The sequence below is a fragment of the Anolis sagrei genome, chromosome 1, assembly GCF_037176765.1.
Source record: "Anolis sagrei isolate rAnoSag1 chromosome 1, rAnoSag1.mat, whole genome shotgun sequence".
Lineage (NCBI taxonomy): Eukaryota > Metazoa > Chordata > Lepidosauria > Squamata > Dactyloidae > Anolis > Anolis sagrei.
The window spans coordinates 342,058,532-342,083,920 of record NC_090021.1 but is presented as its reverse complement, the minus strand read 5'-3'; the positions used below and the strand labels follow the sequence as shown (position 1 = coordinate 342,083,920).

Here is a 25,389-nt window from a genome sequence, read left to right as displayed (position 1 = left end):
TTCAAGGTGGGATGAATATGCCCTGTTTTGTGAAAATACGGATTGTGCATTTCAGGTGAATTGCTATCCATTTCTGCTAGTTGGATACGAGAAGCTCCCCATATCGGTTTTCCAATGCCTACCGAAAAAATGGCTCTTCTTGGCCCATTGGCAGCAATGGGGAATTTACAAGGCTCCCCCTTCCCCTGTGAGACTTTCATAGAATCCTAGAATCCTAGAGTTGGAAGAGACCTCATGGGTCATCCAGTTCAACCCCATTCTGCAAAGTAGCAGGAAAATTGCATTTCTTTCCTTCCCCTCAAGGGAGTCAGGATGTCAGCAACAGGGTTGAGAAAGCACCCTATCCAGCCATTATGTGGTGGTGGTTGTGGGACTTCCCACAGGCTTTTCTTCCATATTCTTCATTAAGACCTGGATTTCTATCCACCTGACCAGGTGTCCCATCCCACATTCAACCACTTTTGAGTGTGTCTACTAGGCCTGGGTAACAATGGAAAAATTTGTTTCTAAAATCGATTCGTTTTTTGGGGTTTTTTGCGTTTCGATATTTAAAAGAATTCCGAAATTTTCCTTAAAAAAAGTTCGATATTTACGAAATTTCGTAAATGGTAAAAAAATTACAAAACAATAACAAAACAATAACGAATCGATTTGTTAATGGCGGCCGTGATCGCGCAATATGCTAAAAAAACTTCTGAAGCTTCCCTCTCCCTCTGTTGTTGATTGTTGATGTGATATTATAATTTTTTTCACTAATTAACAAAAAACAACTATAAAACTTGCCCCAGACATGCGGAAATAATAATGAAACGACCTCAAACCAATAACAAAATGAATACATAACGAAATACGAAGCATTTACGAAACAAATTGAAAAATTCGTTTCATTTTTAAGTCGCTCCAGAATGGTTCGTTATCGCTTTGTTAACAAAAAAAAATAACGAATTTTTAACGAATTACGAATTAACGAAACGAAACCGCCCAGCCCTAGTGTCTACCTAGGACGAGTGGCCGGGACAGAACAGGGATTCTGTTGGTGTAACATCCACCCCGCTGCTCAACAGTCTCCCTGCCTGAGCTAGCCGGGGTGATCTCAGGCCTGGTGTTGGAGTCCCAGCGTCTAGTTGTGCTAGGGGACTTCAACATCCGCACTGAGACTGCCCTGTCAGGAGCAGCTCAGGACTTCATGGCCCCCATAACAACCATGGGTCTGTCCCAAATGGTATCTGGCCCCACCTACGGCAAGTGGCTGGGACAGAACAGGGATTCTGTTGGTGTAACATCCACCCCGCTGCTCAACAGTCTCCCTGCCTGAGCTAGCCGGGGTGATCTCAGGCCTGGTGTTGGAGTCCCAGTGTCTAGTTGTGCTAGGAGACTTCAACATCCATGCCGAGACTGCCCTTTCAGGAGTGGCTCAGGATTTCATGGCCCCCATAACAACCATGGGTCTGTCCCAAATGGTATCTGGCCCCACCTACGGCAAGTGGCTGGGACAGAACAGGGATTCTGTTGGTGTAACGTCCACCCCGCTGCTCAACAGTCTCCCTGCCTGAGCTAGCCGGGGTGGTCTCAGGCCTGGTGTTGGAGTCCCAGCGTCTAGTTGTGCTAGGGGACTTCAACATCCATGCTGAAACTGCCCTGTCAGGAGCGGCTCAGGACTTCATGGCCCCCATAACAACCATGGGTCTGTCCCAAATGGTATCTGGCCCCACCCATAGTTCTGGACACACATTAGATCTGGTCTTCTGTTCAGACCGGGATGATGGTGATGGTATTGTGAACTGTCCACCATTCATTTGTCATGGACCAATCACTACTTGGTCAGGTTTAGATTCACTGGGGCTCTGAACCTCTGCAGGGATGGAGGACCTATTAGGAAGGTCCACCTCAGGAGGCTTATGGTAGGTGATTCTGTCAAAGCCCTGGCAGACTTCTGGGATAAAATCATAGAATCATAGAATCAAAGAGTTGGAGGAGACCTCCTGGGCCATCATCCAGTCCAACCCCATTCTGCCAAGAAGCAGGAATATTGCGTTCAAAGCACCCCTGATAGATGGCCATTCAGCCTCTGTTTAAAAGCTTCCAAAGAAGGAGCCTCCACCGCACTCCAGGCAGAGAGTTCCACTGCTGAACGGCTCTCACAGTCAGGAAGCTCTTCCTCATGTTCAGATGGAATCTCCTCTCTTGTAGTTTGAAGCCATTGTTCCATTGCGTCCTAGTCTCCAGGGCAGCAGAAAACAAGCTTTCTCCCTCCTCCTCTCTGTGGCTTCCTCTCACATATTTATACATGGCCCTTCTCATGTCTCCTCTCAGCCTTCTCTTCTTCAGGCTAAACATGCTCAGCTCCTTAAGCCACTCCTCATAGGGCTTGTTCTCCAGACGCTTGATCATTTGAGTCACTCTCCTCTGGACACATTCCAGCTTGTCAATATCTCTCTTGAATTGTGGTGCCCAGAATTGGACACAATATTACAGGTGTGGTCTAACCAAAGCAGAATAGAGCATGGGGAGCATGATTTCCCTAGATCTAGGGACTAGGCTCCTATTGATGCAGGCCAAAATCCCATTGGCTTTTTCCCCCCACACATGACATTGTTGGCTCATGTTTAATTTGTTGTCCACGAGGACTCCAAGTTAAACATGAGCCAACAATATGATGTGTCAGCAAGACAACACTCAAACACAGGGAAACCCCAGAGAGGAAACAATCAGGGACAGCTAATCACCTCTCAACAAAGGATTTCCCCAGGCATGAACAAGCCACACCAAAATAACAGCCAGGCCATCAAATGCTAATCAAGGTGGTCAGTTGAAACATTCACACCTAGCTCCAACAGATAAGAGTTATTTGTCCCACCCTGGTCATTCCACAGATATATAAATCCAATTTTCCTAGTTCCAACAGACCTCACAACCACTGAGATGCTTGCCATAGATGCAGATGAAATGTCAGGAGAGAATGCTTCTAGAACATGGCCATATATCCCGAAAACCCTACAACAACTCACTAACATTACATAGATTTGAAGTATATTGTTTTTAAGGCATTGAATTATTGCCTATGCTGCATGCTGCCTTGAGTCCCCTTCGAGTTCGAGAAAGGCGGGCTATAAATATAGTAAATCAATCAATCAATCATCAAGCTGGCCAATGGCAACATTCACACCTCCATCCAACAGAACAGAGTTCTTTCTCCCACCCTGGACATTATTTCACAGATATATCAACCTCACTTGCCTAGTCTCCAACAAACCTCACAACCTCTGAGGATGCCTGCCATAGATGCAGGTGAAACGTCAGGAGAGAATGCTTCTGGAACATGGCCATACAACCCTAACATTCACAGCAACCCAATTTTTGCAAGCTCTGCTCTTCCCCAACCTGCTGCAAAAAGCACTACTTGTGCAGAACTTCCCCAATTCTGATGCCGAGGAATCCATCTCCATCTAATACCTGAGCGAGACTTTTGCTAACGAGATGCAGACTGTGACCCTGAATCCGAAAGCGTCCCCATCAGACTCCGATTGGGCCTCATTATGCGCCAAGTGAAGGGGAGCCTGTTCTTGGGAAGGAGAGTCCTTGATTGAAGGAGGGACTCTGGGCGGCCCTTTGGAGTCGCAAATTGCCTCCTTGAAGGCAACCGAAGCGCCTGAAGGCGTTGGCAGGGGAAGCGGCAGGAAGGGCTCCTCTCCACTCCGTCCCATCCCCGGAGACGGAAACTTACGAGATGCGCTCTTGCAATCAACCTGCATAATATGGCTAAGGAGGGATAAGCTCCTAATTAGCAATTTCCCAAAACAAAGCTGTTTTGAGCTTCTGCGAAAGGCCATGGAGGTGGGATTAGCAGGCCCAGTTGGGAAATCGGCATCTGCCTTGGAGGGTAACGCAGGAAGAGGAAGAATCTGGAAAGCCATGGCAAGACATGGAGTCTCAGGTCCCATAAGATCCTGTCGGATCTTGGAAGCTAAACAGGGTTGGATCTAGTTGACATTTAGGTGGGAGGCCATCAATCCGGGCCAGTGCTTTGGCTTGTATTCAAAGGAAAGACTTGACCAAACCACCTTTGAGGGGTCCATGCCCAAGAAAGCCCTGAGGAATCCATGGAGTCAAAGGCCAACTTGAAGGCACAATAAGAATCTATGGAACCGTATTGCCAATATCTGCTACTCTAAATTGGGCCTAAGGATCTTCAAGGCAACAGATACTGTTTGGTCTTGGAAGCTAAGCTGGGTGAGGCCTGATTAATCCCTGGAAGGGACACTGGCAAGGAGTATCAGGTGCTATCGACTGTCTCTCAGAGGAAAGAACTGGAAAAAGCACCTCCTGCGTCTTCCTCGTTTAAAGATAGGTTACCAGGATTTAAGTACCAAGGCAGTGACATCTCCAGCCCACCCCCTGTTTGGGTATCAGCCAGCACATCAACAACTTAAATCAAGAAATAGAATGGGCTCAAAGTCAACCTTTGGACGTTGTCCGAATGGAAAACAGAATGTTGGTGGACAGGAAAAGAGATTTAAAGATGGGCTCAAAGACAACCTTACAAATTATGGCAGAGACACAGAAAACTGGGTAGCCCTGGCCCTTGAGCATTGGAACTGGAGGTCTGCTGTGACCAACAGTGCTGTGGGATTCGAAGAGGAATGAATGGAGGGCAGAAGGGAGAAACATGTCAAGAGGAAGAAGGTGGCTCAAGTTCAACAGTGACAAATGCAAGATACTCCACTTTGGCAGAAAAAACGAAATGCAAAGATACAGAATGGGGGAGAATGAGGCCTGGCTTGAGACCAGGATGTGTGAAAAAGATCTTGGAGTCCTCGTGGGGAGGAAGTTAAACATGAGCCAGGAATGTGATGTGGCGGCAAAAAAAGCCAATGGGATTTTGGCCTGCATCAAGAGGAGCCTAGTGTCTAGATCTAGGGAAGTCCTGCTCCCCATGCTCTATTCCGCTTTGGTTAGACCACTTTACCTGGAATATTGTGTCCAATTCTGGGCACCACAATTCAAGAGAGATACTGACAAGCTGGAATGTGTCCAGAGGAGGGCAACTAAAATGATCAAGGGTCTGGAGAACAAGCCCTATGAGGAGCGGCTTAAGGAGCTGGGCAAGTTTAGCCTGAAGAAGAGAAGGCTGAGAGGAGACATGATGAGAGCCATGTATAAATATGTGAGAGGAAGCCACAGGGAGGAGGAGGGAGCAAGCTTCCTTTCTGCTTCCCTGGAGACTAGGACGCAAAGGAACAATGGCTTCAAACTACAAGAGAGGAGATTCCACCTGACCATGAGGAAGAAGTTCCTGACTGTGAGAGCCGTTCAGCAGTGGAACTCTCTGCCCCGGAGTGTGGTGGAGGCTCCTTCTTTGGAAGCTTTTAAACCGAGGCTGGATGGCCATCTGTCAGGGGTGATTTGAATGCAATATTCCTGCTTCTTGGCAGAATGGGGTTGGACTGGATGGCCCAGGAAGTCTCTTCCAGTTCTTTGATTCTAGGATTCTATGATTCTTCTCCCACAGTGGATGCTCATTGTAGGCTACTGGCTATAAGCCCTCCAATGGGATCTCATGAGGGGATGCATCTGTGTGCTGCTGCTTCCTGTCCCCTTCTCAAAGATGCTTTCCAATGCTTTGGCCCATTGCTTCTTTCCCTCCTCTGGATCCTTTCCAGCTTAACAACCTGGGAGGCTCTTGACACGTCCTTCTGTGGGACCCTGTGTTGCTGCAGATGATGCCAAGCAACTGCATGAGAGAGGCAAGGATTCCCTGCCTACAGTATTTGCACCTTGGCAGCGCTGCCTCTTTGCAGGAGACGACGTCCTGGCTTTATTTGCATGCTTCTGTTTGTTTGTTTCCTCAGCCAGCAGAGCTCATCTGTTCCACAGGATCCTTTTTTTTCCCAAAGTGGGCAGATCAAATATTAGGAGAGTTGTGCATTTGGGAGAGAGCCTGAATCCCAGCTGTCACCTCTTTCATGCCTGAAATCAGCCACAGAAATGCAATATTAATTTTCTACATTTCTGTAGTTGAGAAATGCAATGGACCGGTCTGTGGCACAGCTAGTTAGTAGCCAGTTGCATTAAATAACTACTGACCGAGCGGTCATGAGTTTGAATCCAGCCCAGGCTGGAGTGATCTCCTGACCATTAATAGTCTAGCTTGCTGTTGACCTATGCAGTCAGAAAGACAGTTGCATCTGTCAAGTAGAAAATTTAGGTACTGCTTTATGCGAGGTGGCTAATTTAAATAATTTATGACATCATAAAATCTTCTAGCAGCTAGTTGTGGTGCTGCTAGTTAGTAGCCAGCTGCGTTAAATTACTACTGACTGAGAGGTCATGAGTTTGAATCCAGCCCAGGTCAGAGTGAGCTCCTGACCATTAATAATCTAGCTTGCTGTTGACCTATGCAGCCCGAAAGACAGTTGCATCTGTCAAGTAGGAAATTTAGGTACTGCTTTATGTGGGGTGGCTAATTTAACTAATTTATGACATCAAAAAAACCTTCTTGCAGCATGCATAAGAATGAGGAGGTACTCCATCAAGGACTCGGTGTCACAAGTAGATGGTGGAGCAACTGCTCCCCCTGTGGCTGGAATCGAGCATACCCAGAAGTCCAAAAAAAAGTACTGTAAATGAAATTTAAGAAGCTTGAACCTGTTTCATAGCTAAAAACACAGCAAAAGATCTTAAATATCTTTAAATAACAGCTGGAAAAGCTGTTATGTTAAATTGCCTCTGTGTCTGACTATATATGTTGCATGTCTAAATGGCATTGAATGTTTGCCATGTATACATGCATTGCAATCCACCCTGAGTCCCCTGCGGGGTGAGAAGGACGGAATAGAAATACTGTAAACAAACAAAACATACTTCCAACAGACCTCACTACCTCTGAGGATGCTTGCCATAGATGCAGGCGAAACGTCAGGAGAAAAATGCCTCTAGAACATGGCCATATAGCCCGGAAAAACCTACAACAACCCAAACGAAACATGGACTGTCTACAGACGTCACATGCAACTCCTGGAACGATTCCATCAGCGCTGCCTCCGGAAAATCCTGCAAATCTCTTGGGAAGACTGGCAGAGAAATGTCAGCGTCCTGGAAGAAACAAAGACCACCAGCATTGAAGTGATGGTCCTCCGCCATCAACTCTGCTGCACCAGCCACGTTGTCTGGATGCCAGACCACAATCTCCCAAAGCAGTTGCTCTACTCCAAACTCAAGAACGGAAAACGGAATGTGGGAGGACAGAAGAAGAGATTGAAAGATGGGCTCAAAGCCAACATCAAAAACTATAGCATAGACACTGAGATGGGAAGCCCTGGCCCTTGAACACTCCAGTTGGAGGTCAGCTGTGACCAGCAGTGCTGCAGATTTTGAAGAGGCACAAATGGAGGGCGAAAGAGAGAAATGTGCCAAGAGGAAGGCGCATCAAGCCAACCCTGACCGAGATCACCTCCCACCTGGAAACCGATGCGCCCACTGCGGGAGAAGATGCAGGTCAAGAATAGGCATCCAGACAACGTGTGTGGTCCAGCGGAGTTGATGGCGGAGGACCATGGCTTCAATGCTGGTAGTCTTTGTTTCTTCCAGCACGCTGACATTTCTCTGCCTGTCTTCCCAAGAGATTTGCAGGATTTTCCAGAGGCAGTGCTGATGGAATCGTTCCAGGAGTTGCATGTGACGTCTGTAGACAGTCCATGTTTTGTTTGGGTTGTTGTAGGTTTTTTCGGGCTATATGGCCATGTTCTAGAGGCATTTTTCTCCTGACGTTTTGCCTGCATCTCTGGCAAGCATCCTCAGAGGTAATGAGGCCTGTTGGAAGTATGTTTTGTTTGTTTGTTTGTTTACAGTATTTCTATTCCGCCCTTCTCACCCCGCAGGGGACTCAGGGCGGATTACAATGCACATATACATGGCAAACATTCAATGCCCTTTAGACATGTAACATATATAGACAGACACAGAGGCAATTTAACATTCCAGCTTTTCCGGCTTCATGAGGGTATGCTCGATTCTGGCCACAGGGGGAGCTGCTGCTTCACCATCCACTTGTGGCACTGAGTCTTTGATGGAGTACTTCCTCATTCTTATGTACGCTGCTAGAAGGTTTTATGGTGTCCTAAATTAGTTAAATTAGCTACCCTTCATAAAGCAGTACCTAAATTCCCTACTTGACAGATGCAACTGTCTTTTGGGCTCCACAGTCACCTACGGACCCACCAGTAAACTGATCTTGGAGGACTATCCAACTCGATAACGAGGGTGAATCCCTATGAAGATTTGCATTCCTAATACAAGTCAGCCGTATACGTCGCTATGTGAATTCGGTTTTGGAGTGAAGGCTGGGGACAGTGGTTGTCCAACCGTATCAGGAGAGCGATGAGTCTCGCTTGGCTGTCCATGTCTTGCACTTTCCATCAGACGCTGAAGGATGCTCTTCCTTAGCTCTTCAAAGCCCCAGTTGCACAATGTGAAGGACAGTGCAATTAATCAAACGGGAGAAAGGCAAAGGAGCACAAGGGAGGCTCTCTCTTGTTCTTTCTCTCTTTAGAGGAGCTCCTGCTTTATTTATCAAAAGAGCAGCCTTGTGAAACAAGCTGCAAGATCAGCACAGGGTTCAAAGCTCAACTCAGACGGGATGAGAAACGACCGGTTTAATCACAAGAAGCAGGAGGATAGAAGATCAAAAGGAGAAAGAAAAAGGTGGAGAGAGACAGAAGGCAAAAGAGCAAACCTGGGAAGGGAGAAAGGGCCAGAGAAGCAAGAGCAAAGGAAACCCTGTTACGCTGGATCTCCTGCTGAGAGGAAGAGGAAGAGGAGGAAAGAGAGGAAGGAGGGAAGAGAGAATGGAAAAGCTGAGCCTGCATCAGGACATTGCCCCCAAAACAGAAGGCAATATGAAGGTCCAGGCATGCCAATATGGTTCTAGGACAGTCTTGGGCAAACTTCGGCCCTCCAGGTGTTTTGGACTTCAATTGAAGTCCAAAACACCTGGAGGGCCGAAGATTGCCCATAGGAGCTCTAGAAGTCCCAGGGAATATTTCAACTTGGTCCTACCACCCTGAAACATGGGACAAAGCCTTGTTGATGGCTGTGTGATAAATATGATGAGTGGGTCTAATGAAATTGAATAAAATGTGTATCAATGGGGTCTGGCAAAGACTGAAGACACCATCGTAAGAAGAATGGCATTATCCATGGAGTGTGGTGGAGGCTCCTTCTTTGAAAGCTTTTAAGCAGAGGCTGGATGGCCATCTGTCAGGGGTGATTTGAATGCAATATTCCTGCTTCTTGGCAGAATGGGGTTGGACTGGATGATGGCCCAGGAGGTCTCTTCCAACTCTTTGATTCTATGATTATGAAAAACTGCAAAAGGAGGTGAAAAGTGCATGAACTGCTGAACCACTGACATGACCAGAGACAATGATTAACTCTTGGTTGAAAACAACATGTTTACAAGGACAATGACTCTTTAAGTTAAGTAAATAAAACACAATATTCTTTATGTTGAGTCAACATCTGTCCGGAACTGATGGAGTCAGCATGTTTTAGCTGGCAAAACAACCTGACAACTTTTTGGAATGACAACAGCAGAAACTTGCTGTATAAGAGACCCTTTTCTTATCCAAAAGTGTGGCAGACAGCAGCGTCTGGTCACCCAGATCTTTCTCCAGTGGACAGAGAAGATGGTATATCAACCGAATGGCAGATTTGTAGGGAACACAATCTGACCCATGTGTGGTTCTCTTCTCCAGGCGACGGAAAAGGGGATGGTAATGTATGCATGAAATTTGTTGTTGTTAGCTGCCTTCAAGCAGTGCTCGAATGTTGTGTCCAATCTGGGCACCACAATTCAAGAGAGATATTGACAAGCTGGAATGTGTCCAGAGGAGGGCGACTCAAATGATCAAGGGTCTGGAGAACAAGCCCTATGAGGAGCGGCTTAGGGAACTGGGCATGTTTAGCCTGAAGAAGAGAAGGCTCAGAGGAGATATGATGAGGGCCAGGTACAAATATGTGAGAGGAAGCCACAGGGAGGAGGAGGGAGCAAGCTTCCTTTCTGCTTCCTTGGAGACTAGGACGCAAGGGAACAATGGCTTCAAACTACAAGAGAGGAGATTCCATCTGAACATGAGGAAGAACTTCCTGACTGTGAGAGCCGTTCAGCAGTGGAACTCTCTGCCCCGGAGGGAGTGTGGTGGAGGTTCCTTCTTTGGAAGCTTTTAAGCAGAGGCTGGATGGCCATTTGTCAGGGGTGATTTGAATGCAATATTCCTGCTTCTTGGCAGGGGGTTGGACTGGATGGCACAGGAGGTCTCTTCCAACTCTTTGGTTCTATGATTCTATGTCCCAGGGAATATTTCAACTTGGTCCCACCACCCTGAAACATGGGACAAGGCCTTGTTGATGGCTGTGTGATAAATATGATGAGTGGGTCGAATGAAATTGAATAAAAGGTGTGTCAATGGGGTCTGGCAAAGACTGATTGTCTTGCAGCTCTTCTGATGCCTGAGGTGGAGTCTCCATTGGCCTGTAGAACCCAGTTTAGGTGGTTCCTCTTGGAGGAGGTGGGGTTCACAGATTCTTTTTGCACGCTCTGCCAAGGCTTTAATGGGGCTTCTTTTTGACTTGGGTGATGGTTGGAGTTTTTATGTAGATCTCTATCTGTGTGTGTGGGTTTTCTGTAGACAGTGTGACCCAATTGTTGATCTGCTTTACGGATGACGAGGACATCTAGAAAAGGCAGTCTTCCTTCCTTTTCTTTTTCCATGGTGAACTGGATGTTTGGGAGGATGCTGTTAAGATGGTCCAGGAACCCGTTGAGTTCTTCTTCTCCATGGCTCCAAATAGTGAAGGTGTCATCCACATCTCTGAACCATATCTTGGCCTTTTTAGTTGCTGTCTCCAGGGCTTGTTTTTCAAAGTGTTCCATGTAGGAATTAGCTATGACCGGGCTGAGAGGGCTCCCCATAGCTACTCCATTTTTCTGTTTGTAGAACTCATTGTCCCACTGAAAGTAGCTGGTGGTGAGGCAATGGTGAAACAAAACAAGCCCTATGAGCAGCGGCTTAGGGAACTGGGCATGTTTAGCCTGAAGAAGAGAAGGCTGAGAGGAGATATGATAGCCATGTATAAATATGTGAGAGGAAGCCACAGGGAGGAGGAGGGAGCAAGCTTGTTTTCTGCTTCCTTGGAGACTAGGACGCAAGGGAACAATGGCTTCAAACTACAAGAGAGGAGATTCCATCTGAACATGAGGAAGAACTTCCTGACTGTGAGAGCCGTTCAGCAGTGGAACTCTCTGCCCCGGAGTGTGGTGGAGGCTCCTTCTTTGGAAGCTTTTAAGCAGAGGCTGGATGGCCATCTGTCAGGGGTGATTTGAATGTAATATTCCTGCTTCTTGGTAGAATGGGGTTGGACTGGAGGATGGCCCAGGAGGTCTCTTCCAACTCTTTGATTCTATGATTCTATGTCTTCTGGGAACCTCTGGTTGATGAGTGCCATGGTGTCTGCTACCGGGACCATGGTAAGTAGAGAAGACACATGGAGAAGACGTTTGTACAGAAAAGCAAGTTCCTGTGCAGACTATGATGTCTTCTGTGAAATGTGTGCATTTTTACACAGGATAAGCCTAACAACAGCATTCTTTTCACAGAAAATAGTATTTTACAGTAATCCAGAACTCATACAACCAGCACTCTCAAGCAACCAGCAAAAAAGAGAAAGAAATATTACATTAAATTTAAAATAAAATCACAAAGCCGTTTGGATAATAAAACTGTGTTATATTACGTTACGTTTGTGTTAAATGTGTCTTTATTTGCTTTTCATGAGTGTGTTTCAATATGACAATAAAGTCAGTACAGATATTACCGGAGCAACATACAGGGAGCATACCACCCCCCTGTTGTGCCAGCTCCACTGGCTGCCGATTCAGTTCCGAGCACAATTCAAGGTGCTGGTTTTGACCTACAAAACCCTACACGGTTCCGGTCCAGCGTATCTGTCCGAACGTATCTCCCTCTATGTCCCACCCCGGAGTCTGAGATCATCTGGGGAGGCCCTGCTCTCGACCCCGCCACTCTCACAAGTGAGGCTGGCGGGGACGAGGAGCAGGGCCTTCTCAGTGGTGGCCCCCCACCTGTGGAACTCACTCCCGGGGGAGATTAGGGCATCATCATCCCTCCTCGCCTTCAGGAGGAGGGTGAAAACTTGGTTATGGGACCAGGCCTTTGGCCACTCTAGCAATTAAATCAGTCAATCAGGCAAGTAAAACAAGCAGGATGGATGAATGGAACGAAAAACTAGATCTAGGTGTTAACAAACACTGACCATGTAAGAGGAGAAACTGGGTTTGTATTTGGTTTTAAGGATTTTATGGATTTTATGATTATATTGTATGCATGTCAACTGTGAATTGCTGTAATTTTTATGTAACTTTGTGTACGATTGTTTTTGATGCAGGCATCAAATGGTGCCTTGCTTCTGTAAGCCGCCCTGAGTCCCCCTCGGGGTGAGAAGGGCGGGGTAAAAGAACCCCAAATAAATAAATAATAAATATGGTATAGTGTGGAATTAGGATTAGTTTAGGCCTTTTGTTAAATAGGAACTTTCAAGCAACCCAAAACTACATTTCTCCGCCATCTACCAATTCCCAGTGGTTCCACTTAAGGCTACTATATATGCAGAGGCCTTTCCTGTTGTTTTCTGCACACATATGAATTTTGCACAGAATGCATCCTGAAATGGGGGCAACAGCTTTGGAAGGATTCTTTGCAGCAGCAAGGAGACTGGGGACATTTCTCAGGAGAGAAGGAAACTGGTGAGGAATAACATCTTTGGACCCGATGCGATCTCCATGAGAAATATAGACGGTTCCTCCGGCCATCACCTGTTATCATTCCTGAGTTCAAAACCCGAGGCACAAATGACTTCCCTCCAGCGAGGGACACGAAGCCTACAGAGTCCTTTCGGCTGTGAACCTCCAAGTCCCACAGATCCATCGGAGCGGCCTCACCTGCCTCGGCACAATTAATTAAACCGTTATACATGGCTTCGCAAACACCTCCGAGGCCCGGCTTCCCGGTGGCGGTGCAGACAGCGAAGGCTCTCCGAGGGGCGGGTGTTAATCAAGAGTGACTCCACTTCAAATATAAACTCTCAATGAGGTCCTCTTCCTTGGTGACATCTGCAGGGAACTTTGGCCCTCGCTCTTGACAACCATTAACAAAAACAAACGCCATTTGCTTCCCCAGACTAAGGCGCAGCAAGCAACGTTGCCTGCGGTGCTCTTCCTTCAAGGACAGCCTTGGAAAATGATAGCAAAATAGACGTGGCATCACAGAACGGCATTCTATCCTTACTTACTTTACTTAGGCGATCCCTCGTTGGACGAGTAAGATGGTCTTCCATTATGGATTTCCTTGTGGGTCCGTATGTGGCTGTGGAGCCCTATTCTTGCTCTCCATCTTCTTCCGCAGTGAGGGCATTGGTTTCCAGGTGGAAGGCGGTCCCGGTCGGGGTTGGCTTGACGTGCCTTCCTCCTGGCACGTTTCTCTCTTTCACCCTCCACTCGTGCCTCCTCAAATTCTGCAGCACTGCTGGTCACAGCTGCCCTCCAGCTGGAGCGCTCAAGGGCCAGGGCTTCCCAGTTCTCAGTGTCTATACCAGAGTTTTTAAGGTTGGCTTTGAGCCCATCTTTAAATCTCTTTTCCTGTCCACCAACATTCCGTTTTCCGTTCTTAAGTTCGGAGTAGAGCAACTGCTTTGGGAGACGGTGGTCAGGCATCCGGACAACATGGCCGGCCCAGCGGACAACAACTGAGTCCGTACCCACCGCCCATGTGCCAGTCTGTGACTAGGGGCTTCCAGATTTCACAGTCCTGCCCCCGTCGCCACTCGCTGATCGCCATGGGACTTTGGTTGGTTGGTTTTTATTTTCTTTGGAAGACGCCTGTGCGTGGTTTTTTTTTTTAATGTGTGGAGGTCAGTGCACAGCTGATCAACACACAGACTTCACAGAGTGAGGTTCCACTGGTGATGTAGTTTAACACAATGACCGTGGCTTCTCAGTCTGTTGCAGCCTTCTTCCGCCTTCGCAGCCGTTGTAACATGTGCCATGTTATCCTCCGCCTGCTCCGCCGTTGAGGTCTTTGGGTCTTCGGACTGTGCTTGGTCTGGGACCTCCCCCGCGGCCACTCCTGGGAGTGCACGACTCCAGTTGTTGTGCCTACAAGTTCATCGGAACGCGCAAGCCCCCTCACCACGACAAGGTGACAGTCCATCGAGGGGGGGCATTCTATCCACATTCAATGGAATTAAGGGCCTAGACCTTTTGCTTTCCTTGTTTTTGGAAGCCAGGATGAAGTCTTCCTGCAGGAGATCCCCTCTGTTTATTTATTTATTTATTTCGGTTGCTTCTACCCCGCCCTTCTCACCCCGAAGGGGACTCAGGGCAGCTTACAAAAGCAAGGCACAATTCGATGCCCGCATCACATAACAGCAATAAAACAAAATAACATCAATTAACAATTAAACAATAATTCTTGCATTACAATCATAAAACCAATACAAACCAATTTCTCCTCATTGACGGTCAGCGTTCGCTATCTCATAGTTCAATTTCCAATTCCACAATTGTCAGTCCTGTCAGTCCTATTCGTCTGGTTGTCCTTATCTAGTTATCAGATTGCCCGAAGGCCTGGTCCCACAACCACGTCTTTACCTTCCTCCTGAAGGAGAGGAGGGATGTTGATGCCCTGATTTCCCCCGGGAGTGAGTTCCACAGGTGAGGGGCCACCACTGAGAAGGCCCTGCTCCTCGACCCAACCAACCTCACTTGTGATAGCGGTGGGGTCGAAAGCAGGGCACCCCCAGATGATCTCAAATTCCAGGGTGGGACGTAGAGGGAGATCCGTTCGGACAGATACACTGGACCGGAACCGTGCAGGGTTTTGTAGGTCAAAACCAGCACCTTGAATTGTGCTCGGAACTGAACCGGCAGCCAGTGGAGCTGACACAGCAGGGGGGTGGTGTGCTCCCTGTATGCCGCTCCGGTGAGCAATCTGGCTGCCTCTCGCTGGACCGCTGTAGAGAACTATGGGGTTTTCCACAGAGAAACGGAGTGCCGCAGAGTTCCATCCTGGGCCCGGTCCTGTTCAACGTCTTTATTGATGGCTTAGATGAAGGGCGAGAAGGCAGGATAATCAAGTTTGCAGATGGGACCAAATTGGGAGGGAGAGCCAAGACTCCAGAGGACAGGAGCAGGATTCAAAACAATCTTGACAGATTAGAGAGATGAAGGGCCAAAACTAACAAAATGAAGTTCAATGGGGAAAAATGCAAGATACTCCACTTTGGCAGAAAAAACGAAATGCAAAGAGACAGAATGGGGGAGGCCTGGCTCGAGAGCAGTACGTGTGGAAAAGACCTTGGAGTCCTCGTGGACAACAAGTTAAACATGAGCCAACAATGTGATGTGGCGGCAAAAAAAGCCAATGGGATTTTGGCCTGCATCAAGAGGAGCATAGTGCCTAGATCTAGGGAAGTCCTGCTCCCCGTGCTCTATTCCGCTTTGGTTAGACCACACCTGGAATATTGTGTCCAATTCTGTGCACCACAATTGAAGAGAGATATTGACAAGCTGGAATGTGTCCAGAGGAGGGCGACTAAAATGATCAAGGGTCTGGAGAACAAGCCCTATAAAGAGCGGTTTAAGGAGCTGGACATGTTTAGCATGAAGAAGAGAAGGCTGAGAGGAGATATGATAGCCATGTATAAATATGTGAGAGGAAGCCACAGGGAGGAGGAGGGAGCAAGCTTGTTTTCTGCTTCCTTGGAGACTAGGACACAATGGAACAATGGCTTCAAACTACAAGAGAGGAGATTCCATCTGAACATGAGGAAGAACTTCCTGACTGTGAGAACCGTTCAGCAGTGGAACTCTCTGCCCTGGAGTGTGGTGGAGGCTCCTTCTTTGGAAGCTTTTAAATGGAGGCTGGATGGCCATCTGTCAGGGGTGATTTGAATGCAATATTCCTGCTTCTTAGCAGAATGGGGGTGGACTAGGTGGCCCATGAGGTCTCTTCCAACTTTTTGATTCTATGGTTCTATGATTCTAGAGAGAAGTGACTTTTGGGCAGGTATAATGAAGGTCTTGTTTCGGGCATTCCAGGGCTTGGATGATGGAATAGACAGCATGCTGACCACATCTGCAGATGGGACCCAATTGGGAAGGAAAGCTAATATCCCAGAGAACGCGGTCAGGATCCAAATTCACCTCCACAGTCAAAGAGAACTTCACCAAATCTAACACAATGGATTTCAACAAGGAGAAATCTATGGTGCTACAAAAAATGACATGCACAGATACAGAATGGGTGACACCTGGATTGAAAAGTGTAGGCCAAGTACCCAGTGTGCCGATCACCACTGGGACCTCCTCCTCCTCCTCCTCCTGCTTTCCCCTCTTAAACAAGACTCATAGCAGCTCAAAAAGGTCTCTGGAAAATATTTTTCTGTAGCATTTTTTGTTTCTATTTCTCCCCACGGCATTTGAAAAACAGCTTGTCACTTCATTTGCTGCTCTACTTGGTGCTTTTCTATTACTTTCATTTCTCTCTTTCTGGAAGAAGAAGAAGAAGAATGATGGGAAGGAAAATGGCATAAAACAAAAGGGGAGGAAAGCATGCCCAGCAAAAATGCCTTTGAAATGCCCCTTTGAAGAGGAGTGGGCAGCCACTAAGGGTACTATATATCCCCTATACCCTTTTCACGAGTGTTTCTCCACCTTCCTAATGCCGTGACCCCCGAATACAGTTCCTTATGTTGTGGTGACCCCCCAACTATAAAACCATAACTGTAATTTTGCTGTTGTTGTTCATTCGTTCAGTCGTCTCCGACTCTTCGTGACTTCGTGGACCAGCCCACGCCAGAGCTCCCTGTCGGCCGTCACCACCCCCAGCTCCCTCAAGGTCAGGGAGCAGTTTTACAAATTGGTTTTACAAATTGGTTCCAGTACAGTAATTTTGCTACTATTATGAATTGTCATGGAAATATCTGATAGGCAGCATGTATTTGCATTCACTGGGCCAAATTTGGAACAAATGCCCAATATGCCCAAATTTGAATACTGGTTGGGTCGGGCAAGGATTGATTTTGTCATTTGGGAGTTGTAGTTGCTGGGATTTATAATTCGCCTACAATCAAAGAGCATTCTGAACTCCACCAGTGATTGAATTGAACCAAACATGGCACACAGAACTCCCATGACTAACAGAAAATACTGGTAGGGTTTGGTGGGCATTGACCTTGTGTTTGGGAGTTGTAGTTCACCTACATCCAGAGAGCACTGTGGACTCAAGCAATGATGGATCTGGACCAAACTTGGCACAAATACTCAATATGCCCCAATGTGAACACTGGTGGATCTTGGGGGAAACAGACCATGACATGGTGTTGTAGTTGTTGGGATTTATAGTTCACCTACAACCAAAGAGCATTCTGAACCCCACCAATGATAAAATTGGGCCAGACTTCCCACACAGAACCCCCATGACCAACAGAAAATACCGTGTTTTCTGATGGTCTTTGGTGACCCCCTCTGGCACCCCTTCATGACCCCCCCCCCTCCGGGTCCCGACCCCCAGGTTGAGAACTGCTGCTTTACACCACTGCACCCCCAACATCTCAGGTGGTTGTTGTTGTTGTTGTTGTTGTTGTTGTTGTTGTTGTTGTTGTTGTTCTTGTTCCCCTATTTCTTCCAATGTAAAAGATTTTTACTGTTACTTAGCTCAACTTTGCACTTAAAATTAGGTTTAGCGTAAAATTAAGTTACAATTTAGTCAAGGAAGTACAACAGCATTAATTGCATTAGAATTGAATGAATTATTATTTTTTTAACTTCTTAATTTTAATTTTCTATTTTTGCTCCCCAATGGAGGGCTTGAGGAGGGCATTTTTGCTGCATTTTGACCCATTCTGGACTACGTGTATTGGGGTGTGTGTGTGTATATATATATATACACACATACATTCATTTTCATGGGAAGCTCCTACAGAAGTGTATTGGAAGACTCGGAGATTCCTATGTGGAATTTTTTAAATCAAATCTGCAAATAAGCAACGAACGTCTCAACTACAAAATGTGATTTGATGAGGTAGAAAAGAATGAATTAAGACCTTGAAAAACTACAACTCCCATGAAGCCATAACATCAGATATGATAGCCATGTATAAATATGTGAGAGGAAGCCACAGGGAGGAGGGAGCAAGCTTGTTTTCTGCTTCGTTGGAGACTAGGACGCAAAACAATGGCTTCAAACTGCAAGAGAGGAGATTCCATCTGAACATTAGGAAGAACTTCCTGACTGTGAGAGCCGTTCAGCAGTGGAACTCTCTGCCCCGGAGTGTGGTGGAGGCTCCTTCTTTGGAAGCTTTTAAGCAGAGGCTGGATGGCCATCTGTCAGGGGTGATTTGAATGCAATATTCCTGCTTCTTGGCAGAATGGGGTTGGACTGGATGATGGCCCAGGAGGTCTCTTCCAACTCTTTGATTCTATGATTCTATGATTCAAGTCATGACCACTAGAGCTGTCAAACTACATTGAATTTGAAGTGTAGATCCTAACCTAAGAGTGCATCTACTTTATGGAATGAATGCGCTTGGACACTCTTTCCCCTGCTATGGCTCAATGCTATGGTAGCTTGGGAGTTGCAGTTTTACAAGGCCTTTGGTCTTTTCTAACTCACCAAACTACAACTCCCAGGATCCCATAGCATTGAGCCAAACTGTATTCATTCCAAATATAGATGCACCCTACGAGAGAGGTCAACGGAGCCAGGATCTGACCGAAACCCACATGCGACAAATCCCAGACTATAGGTCCCATTGTCCTGGCCGGGTGGTCCTCTCAAGCCTCCCTTTATGTGGCAAGAAACCAGACCGTATGCTTGGAGACCATGCTGTCCTCCACTGAGTGTTGGGTGCCATAAACCATCTCTTTTTATGGCGCGTCAAAATGAAATGCAGGCGCATAAACGCCAGGCGGGCGCTCCGGCCATAACTTACCTCCTGTCCTCTCGGATATCATGTCTTGATAAGGGACATGATGTAAACATCTGATTACATTGTGCCGGGTGGCATTTTTATGCCCAAAGCGCCCTCCCCAGAGACGGGGAAAGGGCCGAGCGGAAATTGCTTTCGGACGCAGGCGGCCGCCAATTTCATTCCTGCGGGCTCATTACTATTGATGCTTTCAAGGGGGCCGGAGAGGGACAAAGGCCGGGATCCGGTTGCGGTTTTATGACATTGTGAAATCCATTCTGCAACAGGTGGGGCTTTATCCGAAGATGCACAAGGATCAAAACTTGTGCGCCAGCTGTCCCCGTACCATAGGAAGTCAGACTTGGCCTTGGTGGTCCATGCTCTTCTTACCTCCAGGATAGACTACTACAACACAATCTACATGGAGCTGCCTTTGAAGACTGCTCGGAAGACGGCAATAACAACCTTGTGCAAGGTTGTTATTACAATAGACTCCTGGCCCACAATGTTAGCCAAGGTGGAAAACTTCCTGGATCCCATACTGTGAGAAAGAAAGGTGAGACACAAAGGGAATAAACAAATGGCTGGATGGCCATCTGTCGGGAGGAATCGAATGGTGCCTTCCTGCAGAAGGGGGTTGGACTAAATGTGTTCTGGTACGGCTGTACCAGGAGCTCCAATTTTATTTAGGTAAGTTTGTCCCCTGACATTAAGTCCAGTCATGTCTGACTCTGGGGTGTGGTGCTCATTTCTAAGCCGAAGAGCCGGCATTGTCCGAAGACACCTCCAAGGTCATGTGGCCAGCATGACTGCATGGAGCGCCCTTACCTTCCCACCTGAGCGGTACCTATTGATCTACTCACATTTGCATTTTTTCAAACTGCTAGGTTGGCAGAAGCTAGGGCTGACAGCGGAAGCTCACGCCGCTCCCCGGAATCGAACCTGTAACCTTTCGATCAACAAGCTCAGCAGCTCAGTGCTTTAACCCACTGCGCCACCGGGGACTCCAACTTTATTTGCTTTGTATTAAATGTTTGTTTGCAGTCCTAGGTTTCAGGGACTCTGCAGATAGGTGGCTTCCTTTGGTTGCAGCCGTAGGGCAAGTCACCTGTCCATCATCGTTAAGTTTTGGTCCCATCCCTTGCTCAGGGCAATTGGAAAGGGAAGGGAGCCATTTTTAGTTAGTCTCAGCAAGGAAAGCTAATGTACAGGACGTGTGCAAGCTTCCCCTGTACAAAAGCTTCAACCCTTAAGACTTTCCAGGGGAAAACAGTCTTAAGAGTCTCTAAAGATTTCCAGGGAAACAGCCCTAAAGACCAAAGAACTCCAGCTGGAGAATATCTAAGCCTTTACTGGTAGGTCCACTCGGTGCTTCGAGAAGCATTTCAACCCGGTAGCAGAGCCCACATCAGTAAGGGTTAGATTACAGTCAGCCTGGGAGAAGTTAAAAAGGGGACTTTCCTTTAAAGTAAAGAAGAAGTTATTGAAGACAGATGCCTGTCCTTCGTGGGCAAAATTAGGAATTCACCAGTTGCATAAAAGCCTGGAATCATTTGTTTAACTTTACCGAAGACAAGAGAAGTTTCTGTTTGATTGTTCATTAATAAAAGACTTTGTTGTACTTCACAAGCTTGGGAGTTGCAGTTTTACAAGGCCTTTGGCCTTTTCTAACTCACCAAACTACAACTCCCAGGGTCCCATAGCATTGAGCCAAACTGCATTCATTCCAAAGTGTAGATGCACCCTACAAGAGAGGTCAACAGAGCCAGTATCTAACTGAAACCCACATGCCAGAAATCCCAGACTATAGATCCCATTGTCCTGGCCGGGTGGTCCTCTCAATCCTCCCTTTATGTGGCAAGAAACCAGACCTTATGCTTGGAGACCATGCTGTCAGAAGGGGGTTGGACTAAATGGCTCTTGGGTTGTTGTTGTTGTTGTTGTTGTTGTTGTTGTTGTTGTTGTTATTATTATTATTATTATTATTATTATTATTATTATTTACCTGCCTCTCCTCCTGGCTCAGGGTGGGTTGCAGCACAGATAAAAACACATAACTGTTCTGTCACGAGCTGGGCCTGTAACAGCTGTACTTTTCTATAGGACGTATACTTTAAGCCCAGCGGGAAGCCAGGGGTGCCTCAAAGAGAGGTTCTCAGGGATTTTTCTGAAGTGGTGGTCTTTAGAGTCTGTAATGATGCAACAAAGTCTTTATTATGGAACAAACAACAAATCTTCAATGGTTCAAAGAACACTTCAAGGCTTTCTTAGTCTACTCCTCAATGGACTGGCACCTGACTTTGATTAACTAAACTTTCTCTGTAGGAAAAACCCCTTTTAACCTCTCCCAGGCTGCTTTCTATCTATTATTATTATTACTATTATTATTATTATTATTATTAACTTTATTTGTACCCCGCTAGCATCTCCCGAAGGACTCGATGCGGCTTACACAGGCCGAAGCCTCAAAACACAATACAATAGAAAACATAACACAACAGTAGCAAAGCAAATCAAAACAATAAGCAAAATAACGACAATGGCAGTACATCAAGACATTATTAAAAACTGGTTCGGCCGGCGCAATGGGGTACAAGGGTTAAAAGTGCTGAAATGGCAGGAGGCACGTAGGATTAAAAGTGCGGTGTGCAGCGACTATTAGTTATGCTAAGGTGCTACCAGGACTTGGGGTGGGGATTCCTAGTCTGAGAAGGCACAACGGAACAGCCAAGTTTTTAAATTCCTTCTGAAAACAGCTAGGGTAGGGGCCTGTCGGAGATCTTTTGGAAGGGCGTTCCAAAGTCGGGGGGCCGCCACAGAGAAGGCCCTGTCCCGTGTCCCCACCAAGCGCGCTTGCGATGTGGGTGGGATCACGAGCAGGGCCTCCCCAGATGACCGGAGCGAGCGTGTGGGTTCGTAGATGGAGATGCGGTCACGCAGGTAGGGTGGTCCCAAACCGTTTAGGGCTTTGTAGGTGAGCACCTGCACCTTGAATTGGGCTCGGAAAATAAATGGCAGCCAGTGGAGCTCCTTAAACAGAGGGGTAGACCTCTCTTGATCTATGCCTCTTCGGTGTGGGTCCTACTACCGATTCCAAGTGCGTCTGGGTATCGAGTAGACCTACGAGCCGAGGCTTGAAGATATTTCAGCTGGAGTTCTGTGGATCTGTAATGCTGTCCTCCCTTCGAGAATTCTTAGAAACTTCAGGGCTGTTCCCTCTGATGCTGTGAGGCTGAGAGGCTGTGAGCTCTCAGCCAGAGCTTTTGGGACCTTTCTCCTGGAATTTCTGCTTCTGTATCCCCAGATGTTACTTTTTCCCTGGATGGTTATTGAGAAAGGAAGCTTTTCTACGGGACGAGCTGGTCTATGTCCTATAGCTTAGCTACCTTGTGTGAGACTGCCCAAAAAATGGCTCCTCTCCCTCCCAGAGCCCTGAACAAGGGGTGGAACCAAAGCTTAATTATGATGGACAGGAGGCTTGCCCTATGACTGCAAAACAGATAACAGAAAGAAAATAAAGTTGGAGTTCCTGGTACAGCCGTACCAGCACAATAACTATTATGTAGAACACACATATTACTATGTGTTTCTACAAAATACATATATCAGAACAGACAGGACAAAGATTAAATATAGCTTCTTAGGAACCCACCACTTTGCAAGGAGAGAAAGAAGAGAAAGAGAGATGGAGAGAAGTGGGATGCCGGAGCGAAAATAGAAATGCCTCCGTTATCCAACAAACCTGTCTTAAAAGAGCTGTTTCACAATAGCAGAAGCAAAGGCACAGCAAGACAGCGCATGAATGGAGCAGCAGAAAACAAGCAGATAACAACAATGCCGTAGTATCTCTTTCTTCGTCTGGTTGTAAAAGCTGGACAGCGGAGAAGGCTGACAGCTCAAGAATGCGTTCCTTTGAGACGTGGTCCTGTAGATACTGAGGATGCCCCAGATACCAATGAATGGGTCTGGAGCCCCTTCTGCACTGATATTTATTTATTATTTATGTATTTATTTGAAACATGTATATTTCACCCTTCTCACCCCGAATGGAATGCAGGGCAGAGCACAACATATATACAGCAAGCATTCCATGCCAGGACATAAATAACTATAAATACACACAAACATTAAAATCAGTTATACAGTGTTCCCTCACTACTTTGTGGTTGCTTTTTGCGGATTCACTGTTTCACGGGGTTTTGTTAAGTAGCGAGGGAACATTGTGCAGAAATGAGAGAGAGGCACCTTGTCGCCGTCTGGGCTTCTGCCACCTCGTTAATTGGCTCTTCGTGTTGCACTCCAGAACAGAAATGATACCCTCTGACTTTAAAACACAGCACACGTTGAGTGAAAAAACCCATCCTTTTTATTGAAAATGAGTAAAATAGCCAGTAGAAAGAAATGCTTGTAAAAACAGGAAAATTTCAAAATGTAAAAGATCAGTAAAATGCAGTAATTCAAAGCAATGTCCACAAAAGATATTAAAACAATCCAAGGCAGTATGTATCCAGACAGGAATCAACAGGTTGCAAAGATAATCCAGAAGGTGCCAGACTACAGCAAAATACTAAAAATCTCTATAAGAACAAGACACCTTTAACAGGATTCCCAAGGCACATGAACATGATTTCCAAACGATGCCTGATCTAACAGGCTTTCCCTCGAAGCAAACCTTATATCCCAAAGCCCAAAAATTGGTTTTGTTTTCCCCCACTCTTGCCTCTTATCTGACGAAGCCTTTCAAAGTGATGTAAACATTGAGTTTGTTGTCCATCCTGGCTGAACTCTAGCTGCCTATTGTTCAACTCCCTTTCTGGCTGCTCATTAAAATTTCCAGGTGTCAGATTGTTTTCCAAACTCAAATCTTGAGAGCTCACAGAAAGAGGGAATAAACCATCATCCTTAAGCCCAGCAGGAATATTCCCATGAGAAACTGCCCTTTGCACTGGGGCCTCTCTGTCATTGTCTGCATGAAAATCATTGACCAAACCATCTCCATCTTGCACCTCATTTCCCTCATCATGTCCCACATCAAGAGCATCATGATCCTGGGCATCATGAAACACAAACACAGGCTGATTTCCAACACTTCGGCTCTTCCCGACCCCTTCCGCCATCAAGGAGGGTACCAACAGGTACCTTTTCTGCCAACAGGCTCGGCCCGGGCGCTGTGGCTGCTCCAAGAAGCCCAGGCATCTGAAGTGGTGTCAAGCTGCATTAATTCTCCAGTGTAGATCCTCCCTTGAGAGCAAGTACAGATATTCCCCATTCTAGGAACAAGAGAGGTTCTGTAGGTTTGTTCTTAAGTTGAATTTGTATGTAAGCCAGAACTGGGACATTTTGTAAGTGGAACTCCAGTCAAAAATATGTATTGTTTACCTTCAGATTGCACAGGGAAGTGTTCACACCCCTGTGTTGCTTCCTTTGCTGCCTGTGCCCCTGTTCAGAAGATGCCACCTCCCTTTCCGGCCCTGTGAGAACTGGATTTTGGAAAATGTAGATTGTTGTGGAAACAAGGATTGGGGATGAAGCTTCAGTGGCTTCCCATTTGCACAAGCGCTACCTCTCCGTCTGCAAAGAACCCACTTGCAAGACACCCACACGCTGCACCCAAAGCCAATTACAGGATGCAAAGCCATCAGGTTCTATTTATAGATCACTACAGAGTCATCTCAGTTGGAAGTCCTGCATAATTGCTTCCTCAAAAAATAAAGTGTCTTAATATAGTGTTCCATTCAGGCTTCATGGAGTTGTAGGATCCTAGAGTTGGAAGAGACCCCAAGGGCCATCCAGTCCAACCCCATTCTGCCAAGAAGCAGGAATATTGCATTCAAATCACCCCTGACAGATGGCCATCCAGCCTCTGTTTAAAAGCTTCCAAAGAAGGAGCCTCCACCACACTCCAGGGCAGAGAGTTCCACTGCTGAACGGCTCTCACACTCAGGAAGTTCTTCCTCATGTTCAGATGGAATCTCCTCTCTTGTAGTTTGAAGCCATTGTTCCATTGCGTCCTAGTCTCCAGGGAAGCAGAAAACAAGCTTACTCCCTCCTCCTCCCTGTGGCTTCCTCTCACATATTTATACATGGCTCTCATCATGTCTCCTCTCAGCCTTCTCTTCTTCAGGCTAAACATGCCCAGCTCCTTAAGCCGCTCCTCATAGGGCTTGTTCTCCAGACCCTTGATCATTTTATTCGCCCTCCTCTGGACACATCCAGCTTGTCAAGATCTCTCTTGAATTGTGGTGCCCAGAATTGGACACAATCCAAGCCCTCCCAACAGATGGCCATTCAATGTATTGTTGAAGGCTTTCATGGTCAGAATCACTGGGTTGTTGTAGGTTTTTTTGG

The 25,389-nt window shown here is 46.7% G+C and overlaps 1 protein-coding gene across 4 annotated transcripts in view; it reads right to left on the bottom strand.

The window, feature by feature from the left end:
* The window catches only part of MDGA2 (MAM domain containing glycosylphosphatidylinositol anchor 2), a 633,808-nt gene that overhangs the window by 174,605 nt on the left and 433,814 nt on the right, over positions 1-25,389 (bottom strand). The window lies entirely within an intron of this gene.